The sequence below is a fragment of the Coregonus lavaretus genome, assembly GCF_964263955.1.
Source record: "Coregonus lavaretus genome assembly, contig: HAP1_SCAFFOLD_6679, whole genome shotgun sequence".
NCBI classification, from domain to species: Eukaryota; Metazoa; Chordata; class Actinopteri; order Salmoniformes; family Salmonidae; genus Coregonus; species Coregonus lavaretus.
This window is the reverse complement of record NW_028157959.1, coordinates 22,469-31,345: the sequence shown is the minus strand read 5'-3', so window position 1 is coordinate 31,345 and position 8,877 is coordinate 22,469. Positions and strand designations below refer to the sequence as shown.

At 49.4% G+C, this 8,877-nt stretch overlaps 1 pseudogene across 1 annotated transcript; it reads left to right on the top strand.

Moving 5' to 3' along the window:
* Positions 1–420: 420 nt before the first annotated feature.
* Positions 421–8,544, top strand: LOC311124602 (annotated as a pseudogene). Its single transcript has one exon. The product of its transcript is annotated as an uncharacterized misc_RNA (transcript).
* Positions 8,545–8,877: the final 333 nt, after the last annotated feature.

Genomic DNA, 8,877 nt, shown 5'->3' with positions numbered 1-8,877 from the left:
CAGGGGGCCCTGTAGTATAGTCCCTGTGACGCAGCACCACCAGGGGGCCCTGTAGTATAGTCCCTGTGGTGCAGCTCCACCATGGGGCCCTGTAGTATAGTCCCTGTGACACAGCTCCACCAGGGGGCCCTGTAGTATAGTCCCTGTGACGCAGCTCCACCATGGGGCCCTGTAGTATAGTCCCTGTGGTGCAGCTCCACCATGGGGCCCTGTAGTATAGTCCCTGTGGTGCAGCTCCACCAGGGGGCCCTGTAGTATAGTCCCTGTGACACAGCTCCACCAGGGGGCCCTGTAGTATAGTCCCTGTGACACAGCTCCACCAGGGGGCCCTGTAGTATAGTCCCTGTGACGCAGCACCACCAGGGGGCCCTGTAGTATAGTCCCTGTGATGCAGCTCCACCAGGGGGCCCTGTAGTATAGTCCCTGTGGTGCAGCTCCACCAGGGGGCCCTGTAGTATAGTCCCTGTGGTGCAGAATATAAACCATTCTATCTTTCTTCTCCTCCTCCAGAACACCCAGAGCTCCCCAACCCCCAACACCCCTCTGGTCCCGGTGCACCCCCCCCCTGTGGTCCACCTCCCCGGGACCGGCCGTTTCATCCCCCCACAGGACTGTAAACTCAAGTTCCCCTTCAAGAGCAACCCCCAGCACCGTCTCTCATGGAGCCCTGCCACTGCCCTGATGATGCTGGGGGAGGGGGGGGTAGACGGAGAGGGGGAGGACAGGGCAGAGGGAGGTAAAGGAACTCCCTCTCCTCCACCTCCTCCTGTTGCTCTCCTCCCGCTCCCCTTCCAGATGGTCCCTAGAGGCCACACCCCCTCCCCGCACCGCACCTGGCAACAACCACAACAGCACCGTAGCAACGGTAACCATGGGAACCCACACTTCCCGGTTCCCGGGCAACAGCAGGGGCCGCCGCCGCGGCGATATAGGCGTAACTCCCTGGACAGCTCCCCGCAGGGCAACAACAACAATCACCAGGGAAACAACTACCACAGCAACCCCAACAACAACGGAGGTGGTCCAGGGGCGACCGCGTTATCGTCGAGGAGCGTCGCCGGTACCTGGAGGAGGAGGAGGAGGGATGGATCAGAGAGGAGGAGGAGAGAGGGGCAGGTTTCAGCAGGAGGGAGGAGGGGGATACCATCACCCCTACTACATCCCTCCTCACCAACAGCTCTACCACAGCAACAGCCTGCCGCGCAACCACAACCCTCCACCAGGGGGCTACATGCCTCCACAGGGAAGAGGAGGGGGAGGGGCAGGGTGGTTCCAGGAGGGGTACAGCACCCCCCCTCGCATGAAGAGGCAGTTTAGTGCCCCCGATCTGAAGAGCAAGCAGACCCCTGTGTGACCTCTCACCCCTTACCCTACAGACAGACCACCTTCCTATAAGGACACTGAATATCCAGCTGGCAGGCTATGACCTGTCATAACACTACATACTGCTGTTATAACTGATGCTACTACACTACAAGGTGTATAATGGAGTTGTATGGACTGTCTGTGTAATTGAATGCAGAACAGAGTGTGTGTGTGTGTCAGCGCTCTGCTTAACAATGAGTCTGCGCACTCTGTGCCGCTCACACACACAACACTAAATAACGACGGTGTGTGTTACTGCTGTAGTGTGTTAGCCGGTTCATATAGGACAGGGGTTGTCTTTTTAAATAGTCGTTCTGAAGTTCAGCAGTTCTGTTTAGTTGTTGATACATTTTCATGCACCAGCAGGGCCCAAACTACCGTACCGCCATGCCCGTCCAAATTAAATATTGAAATATTGATAATTTATTTGATCGAGACACGCGCCGACAGAAAGACCCGTCAATTTCAGAGAAAGCATCCGAGTGACAGAAACGGCACCCATCTGTCTCCTCTGTGTCCTCTGTGTCCTCCTCTGTGTCCTCCTCTGTCTCCACCTCTGTCTCCACCTCTGCCTCCTCTGTCTCCTCTCTCCTCCTCCTGTCTCCTCTGTATCCTCCTCTGTCTCCTCCTCCTGTCTCCTCTGTCTCCTCTCTCCTCCTCCTGTCTCCTCTGTATCCTCCTCTGTCTCCTCCTCCTGTCTCCTCTGTCTCCTCCTCTGTCTCCTCCTCTGTCTCCTCCTCTGTCTCCTCTGTGTCCTCTGTCTCCTCCTCTGTCTCCTCCTCTGTCTCCTCCTCTGTCTCCTCCTCTGTCTCCTCTGTCTCCTCCTCTGTCTCCTCCTCTGTCTCCTCCTCTGTCTCCTCCTCTGTCTCCTCTGTGTCCTCTGTCTCCTCCTCTGTCTCCTCCTCTGTCTCCTCCTCTGTCTCCTCTGTGTCCTCTGTCTCCTCCTCTGTCTCCTCCTCTGTCTCCTCCTCTGTCTCCTCCTCTGTCTCCTCCTCTGTCTCCTCCTCTGTCTCCTCCTCTGTCTCCTCTGTGTCCTCTGTCTCCTCCTCTGTCTCCTCCTCTGTCTCCTCCTCTGTCTCCTCCTCTGTCTCCTCCTCTGTCTCCTCTGTGTCCTCTGTCTCCTCCTCTGTCTCCTCCTCTGTCTCCTCTGTGTCCTCTGTGTCCTCTGTCTCCTCCTCTGTCTCCTCCTCTGTCTCCTCCTCTGTCTCCTCCTCTGTCTCCTCCTCTGTCTCCTCTGTCTCCTCTGTGTCCTCTGTCTCCTCCTCTGTCTCCTCTGTCTCCTCCTCTGTCTCCTCTGTCTCCTCTGTCTCCTCCTCTGTCTCCTCCTCTGTCTCCTCTGTCTCCTCCTCTGTGTCCTCTGTCTCCTCTGTCTCCTCTGTCTCCTCCTCTGTCTCCTCCTCTGTTAACTATTTCTGTCCAGACAGCATCAGAGACATATAGTAACATAGAGGGGCGCTGTTTGACTCGAATGTTTCTCCAGTGAGATAGTTACAGCAGAGAGGAAGTCTCTCCAGAATAAGCCCAATGTGTTTCTATGATAATATGGGGACCTTCCCTCCTTTGGGACAACGCCTCCCATTGTTAGGGCAGAGGCATGAGCATCTCCTCATTATATACAGATCTCTGGTTTCAGCCTCTTGGGAATTGGAAAGTTGCCGGGTGCACAGTTAGGATGCGGGCTTCCCATAAAGTAAATTGATGTTTTGCCAAAATTATATAATTACTCCTGTTCATTTTTTCCATTGTCTTTTTTTTTTTGGAGTGCTCTATGTGAGCAATGAGCAGGTGTCTAGTTTCTCTGTCCTGATGACGCTGAGGGAGCCTGAGTAGGTCTACCTGGCCTGCTTCTCAGTCATATGTAGAACAACCCGTTTGGGATGTCTGATTATCCTGGCCTGCTTCTCAGTCATATGTAGAACAACCCGTTTGGGATGTCTGATTATCCTGGCCTGCTTCTCAGTCATATGTAGAACAACCCGTTTGGGATGTCTGATTATCCTGGCCTGCTTCTCAGTCATATGTAGAACAACCCGTTTGGGATGTCTGATTATCCTGGCCTGCTTCTCAGTCATATGTAGAACAACCCGTTTGGGATGTCTGATTATCCTGGCCTGCTTCTCAGTCATATGTAGAACAACCCGTTTGGGATGTCTGATTATCCTGGCCTGCTTCTCAGTCATATGTAGAACAACCCATTTGGGATGTCTGATTATCCTGGCCTGCTTCTCAGTCATATGTAGAACAACCCGTTTGGGATGTCTGATTATCCTGGCCTGCTTCTCAGTCATATGTAGAACAACCCGTTTGGGATGTCTGATTATCCTGGCCTGCTTCTCAGTCATATGTAGAACAACCCGTTTGGGATGTCTGATTATCCTGGCCTGCTTCTCAGTCATATGTAGAACAACCCGTTTGGGATGTCTGATTATCCTGGCCTGCTTCTCAGTCATATGTAGAACAACCCGTTTGGGATGTCTGATTATCCTGGCCTGCTTCTCAGTCATATGTAGAACAACCCGTTTGGGATGTCTGATTATCCTGGCCTGCTTCTCAGTCATATGTAGAACAACCCGTTTGGGATGTCTGATTATCCTGGCCTGCTTCTCAGTCATATGTAGAACAACCCGTTTGGGATGTCTGATTATCCTGGCCTGCTTCTCAGTCATATGTAGAACAACCCGTTTGGGATGTCTGATTATCCTGGCCTGCTTCTCAGTCATATGTAGAACAACCCGTTTGGGATGTCTGATTATCCTGGCCTGCTTCTCAGTCATATGTAGAACAACCCGTTTGGGATGTCTGATTATCCTGGCCTGCTTCTCAGTCATATGTAGAACAACCCGTTTGGGATGTCTGATTATCCTGGCCTGCTTCTCAGTCATATGTAGAACATCCCGTTTGGGATGTCTGATTATCCTGGCCTGCTTCTCAGTCATATGTAGAACAACCCGTTTGGGATGTCTGATTATCCTGGCCTGCTTCTCAGTCATATGTAGAACAACCCGTTTGGGATGTCTGATTATCCTGGCCTGCTTCTCAGTCATATGTAGAACAACCCGTTTGGGATGTCTGATTATCCTGGCCTGCTTCTCAGTCATATGTAGAACAACCCGTTTGGGATGTCTGATTATCCTGGCCTGCTTCTCAGTCATATGTAGAACAACCCGTTTGGGATGTCTGATTATCCTGGCCTGCTTCTCAGTCATATGTAGAACAACCCGTTTGGGATGTCTGATTATCTTAGACACTACGTCCACCACTAATAAGCTGCGCTTCTCAGGCATGTTTTCTTCACCTCACACAGTAATAAGTCAATTAAGTCTTTATTATTTTTTAACATCCATTGCGAATGTTAATAGTTCCTCACGGTATTTGAAAAAAAAATCCAACGCTCTCAAAGACTTGGTAATCATCAAGCCTCGGTGTGAAAAAGCTAAATATCTGATCATCCCATATATCCAGGGGAAACGTCAGAAAGAACCAGCTTTCTGTCCCGAGTTCACTGGTGCGGGAAACTCTCTGAGGGCCCGGAATAGGCTAGTTGATACAATGTTGCAAATTCGCTAGCGTTTGGGCTGGACTCAGTTGATGATTTGATGCAATGTTGCACTTGGCTAGAGATGGCTCAGGTCAAGGACAATAGAATGGGAGGCAGACGGCGGAGTAGAGAGATGAATGAGATTGAAAATGAAAAACAATATTTTTATCAGGATATTTTCTACTGTTTTTATTTGTTGGCTTTAGGACTGTGTATTTTACTTAGTTGACGATGGTAGTTATAGGCTTACTGCTGCATTGATCTATAGGCTGTCTCTGAGTTCTATGCTTTCTTTTCTTTAGGTACCAGTGGATCACAGTGTATCAATGTGTCCATATGGCAAAGGCTGGTGCTCTTGCATCAGTTTAATTTTAACTTTTAGATTTGTATCATTTTAATTCAGATTCTTATGATTAACCATGTGACAACGATTTTGAGAAATGAAAACGTTATTATTAAAATGAAACTGTTCCACGAAAATGCACATATGCAAATCATAACTGCCACGCAGATCGGTAGAAATGGTAGGATAAATTGTAATCTTCCCCAAACTTGAAACTCATGTGTCGCCTATGGTCTTTATATAACATTCATAAAGAAATATGCATAGGAGGTCCCGTGAAAAAAATGTGCCCGCCTATAGAAATCAAAGGCCCATCCAACTGATTTGTTCTGCCACCGGCACTGTGTACCAGAAGATATTTCTATGAAGATGGTAGTTAGATTCTTTCTGTATGAAGAGTTCCATTCTTTCTATGTGAAGAGTTAGATTAAATGTATATATGAAGAGAACTTTATCACAAAACAGACGGACGTTTCTGGGTTGTTTCTGCTGGGTGCCTTACCAGATGCCATGATAGTTAGCATGCTAGCCTGTTAGCCTGAGTTAGCCATGTTACCATCGTAATGGTTTAACATGCTATACTGCGCAAAACAGGTTAGCATGGGTTAGCCTTATGCTAGCCGGACTCATGTGTTAGCCTAAGGCTTTTGTATTAGCCTGTGTTAGTGTCGGTTAGCCTTAGCTAGCATGGGTTAGCCTTAGCTAGCATGGGTTAGCCTTAGCTAGCATGGGTTAGCCTTAGCTAGCATGGGTTAGCCATGTTGTTATAATGTAGCATAGCTGCGTTGAACCCAAAGAGAGCAGAGCAGCAGGAAAGAAGCCTGTGGTGGAGCCCCCTGGTGGCTGGGAGGAACCACAGCACCCTGCCTCAGCTCAGCTGTACAGAGAGACCAGGTCAGATATATACACCTGGTTACAGACAGAGACCAGATCAGACAGTATACACTACATAGGACGTAGTTGGATTCATAGTGTTGCTATAAAAATGGTCTGACTTGTCTTGGAGATAGATTCTACCTCCATATTGACTTGGGAATCAGGAGAAATCCGACTTTGGGAATCGGGTCGGGAATATATTCTGGGATATCAGGATCGATAGGAGCTGGCATCGTTGGGAATAGTGAATACGACACACACGGAATACCTTTGGGATTATGGATTATATTGAGTTTTTATAATATTCTGTGGGTTACTAGGGTTACTGCCGACTAGGACTTCATAAAATGAAGAATCAGAGGATGAACTGAAATGACCATTGAATTACAGACTGTGCCTTTAAGGAAAATAGAAAATACAGTTTGTATATCTCCTTGTCTTTAAAGGCACAATCTGGAGACTGATGGAAGGATAGAGAGATAGAGGATGATAGGAGTAGACTGGAGGATGATAGGAGTAGACAGAGGAGAGCGGGATAAAGAGATAGATGGAGGATGATAGGAGCAGACAGAGGAGAGCGGGATAGAGAGATAGATGGAGGATGATAGGAGTAGACAGAGGAGAGCGGGATAGAGAGATAGATGGAGGATGATAGGAGTAGACAGAGGAGAGCGGGATAGAGAGATAGATGGAGGATGATAGGAGTAGACAGAGGAGAGCGAGATAGAGAGATAGATGGAGGATGATAGGAGGAGAGCGGGATAGAGAGATAGATGGAGGATGATAGGAGGAGAGCGGGATAGAGAGATAGATGGAGGATGATAGGAGGAGAGCGGGATAGAGAGATAGATGGAGGATGATAGGAGGAGAGCGGGATAGAGAGATAGATGGAGGATGATAGGAGGAGAGCGGGATAGAGAGATAGATGGAGGATGATAGGAGTAGACAGAGGAGAGCGGGATAGAGAGATAGATGGAGGATGATAGGAGTAGACAGAGGAGAGCGGGATAGAGAGATAGATGGAGGATGATAGGAGTAGACAGAGGAGAGCGGGATAGAGAGATAGATGGAGGATGATAGGAGCAGACAGAGGAGAGCGGGATAGAGAGAGAGGAGAGATGGAACAAGGGATAGTGTAAAGTAGGATAAGATACAGGAGGAACTATAACCAAGTAGGAAGAGACGGGAAGTGGGAGTTAGGAGGAATGACCCCTGACCCCTAACACCCTCTGCGGGGAGCAGGGGCTTCTGGGAGATGACTAGTGGAGATTTTCCACACTTTAACCTTTTGACCTTTGATATGAACCAATGGGAGAGCTCCGTTCGGCCGCACGCAGGGCTACGGAGTCACCATGACGATGACAAACAAACACAGGATGTGGTTCTGATTGGCCGGCACTGAGACGCAGACAGGAATGGGAGTGTCTTGGAACCCCCCGCCCCCTCTGCTCTCTGACCAATCACAGGACAATCTGAGCACTGCCTCTGGGCTTTCTGGAAGTTGTCTTTTCCTTGCTTTTCTTTTATTTGCTGTGTCTCTACCCCTAACCCCTAACCCCTAACCCCTAACCCCTAACCCCTACCCCTAACCCCTAACCCTAACCCTTCTCCAGTTTAATATCTACCCCTAACCCTAACCCTTCTCCAGTTTAATATCTACCCCTAACCCCTAACCCCTAACCCTTCTCCAGTTTAATATTAGAAGGTGTCTGTTGCTTCTCCAGTTTAATATTAGAATGACTTCATCGTCTACATGTAATCTGCCTTGTGATGTCATCAATAATAATCTACTGCTCTGCTGATGCCCCGTCACCACCACATGTCACCACCCACCCCGTCACCCCCCACCCCGTCACCCCCCCCCCGTAACCCCCCCCCCCGTCACCTCCCCCTGAAGCTGCTAAAGGAACACTTGTGTGTTCCGCTCATGTTAACCGCTTGTGTGTGTGTATTTGGGAGGCGTTCTTGATTTAAAGCTGAAAGTGTGTTTTTAGTAATAACATCCTGTTTGGGTCTGGAGGAAGAGGCGGGAGTCACGGCCATGGTAACCAGACTCTAGAACTCTCAGTGTTCCGTGAGGTTCTAGTACTCCTCTGGTGGTTCTGTGGACTGTTAACAGAACTGACCTCTAACCCTATCAGGACCTCAGTACCTACACCGAGACCACGCCCCCTCTAGCTGGTCTTTCTTTCATATATATTTTCTTTTCATTTCTGTGTTTTATTTCCTGCTTTGAAAGGCATGGATGGTTGTTGTTTTATTTCCTGCTTTGAAAGGCATGGATGGTTGTTGTTTTATTTCCTGCTTTGAAAGGCATGGATGGTTGTTGTTTTATTTCCTGCTTTGAAAGGCATGGATGGTTGTTGAGGCTGAATGTGATGATGCAACGATGTGGCAATAAATATTGACAGAGTCAAACTGATCAACAATGTCTCTGTTTTATTCAGTCCTCAACAGTGACATCTGTTATTTCATCTCTGATACCTCCTCTCTTCGGCGGGCTTGACAGACAGAGATATGGGAGGAGGGGAGGAGGGGACCAGAGAAGAGGGAAGGATGGGGGAGGAGGGGATGAGGGAGGAGGGGATGAGGGAAGGATGGGGGAGGAGGGGATGGGGGAGGATGGGGGAGGAGGGGATGAGGGAAGAGGGGAGGAGGGGAGGAGGGGATGAGGGAGGAGGGGATGAGGGAAGGATGGGGGAGGAGGGGATGGGGGAGGAGGGGATGAGGGAAGGATGGGGGAGGAGGGGATGGG